Below are 1,267 nucleotides of genomic sequence, written 5' to 3'. Positions count from 1 at the left end.
GACGATTAAGATGTAGTCCATGTACAGTGAAGCTGCTTCTTTGATAGCTCTTAAGGTCCAGCAGTCTCACATTTTTTAACTTGGAGCAGAAATGTTTTAATTTTTTATTTGTAGATCGGATTTCTTGGTTCACACACGACCAGCCAGGCAGATCAAATCTCACCGGAATATTTGACAAGATCACATTTGTATGGGACAACATCATTAACAGAACAATCAACTTTTTAATAAATGAACTGGCCTCGTTGCAATAAACGTCGTTCGAACCTGCTATAATAACGGCATCACTTTCTGTGAAATCGGTGCAGTCATTGTTTACAGAGCTTGTTACATCAACAAACTTCGCCCCAGGTTTAATAACAGATGAAATGCGCACGTTTTCTGTGGTCGAGTTAGACATACAATCTGAAATATTGCATGCATGACTATCTCCGTAAATTTTAACATTCGTTTTACACTGAAATTGAGCTTGTTTAACCTTAGTACTGCTTTTTCTAGTTTTGGTCACACTACTTGCATTTGCAGTTGCACTTTCACACATGGTTTTCAATTCTTGTTGCTGTTTTGTTTTATGTATTTCACCCACATCGGACTGTTTTTCAAGTATTAAGCTAGAATTTTCTTCCTTTAAACATAATATTTCAGTTTTTAATGCCTGAATGTCATTTTGAAGTAATTTTATAATTTCATTTTTGGAGTCCACTATAGTTACAAGATCAGCCGTTTCATTATGTAAACAAGCGTGACACGTCCACGGAAAATCCTCACTGATGTATTTTAAGTTTATTTTTGCGCACTTTCCGTGTAACCAATAGTTGCACTTGACACACCAAATACCTTTCATAACTCGCTTTTCACATTCTTTACACGCCGAACTGCTTATTTTTTGTCTTTTGGACGAGAGCACAGTGCCACTACACTTTTCTATCGGCGCCATGACAAACTGCATTGTATGGGCAGTCTACCAACATTCATTCAAGGTGAATACCCATCGTACTAGGGGTTCAAAAATCACGTGTTTGCTCTGCTCCATTTACAGTTATTTTCACATCTTAGCCAATTTTGATGTCGCAGCAGCATTGCTCTTCCCGAGAGAAACAGTGTACAGAAGGATGTTGACTTAAAAGTAGATCATATTTATATATATATATTTAAAAAAAAGCTATTTTGCTAGAAATCAAAAGTCCTTTACTGCAGGGATGAGAACTTGTCATCTTGGCATAATAAATAGTTAGGAATGTGACAAATAAGGACTCATTTTTGCATC

This window comes from Schistocerca gregaria, chromosome 8 (genome assembly GCF_023897955.1).
Source record: "Schistocerca gregaria isolate iqSchGreg1 chromosome 8, iqSchGreg1.2, whole genome shotgun sequence".
NCBI classification, from domain to species: domain Eukaryota; kingdom Metazoa; phylum Arthropoda; class Insecta; order Orthoptera; family Acrididae; genus Schistocerca; species Schistocerca gregaria.
This window is presented reverse-complemented; position numbering follows the sequence as displayed.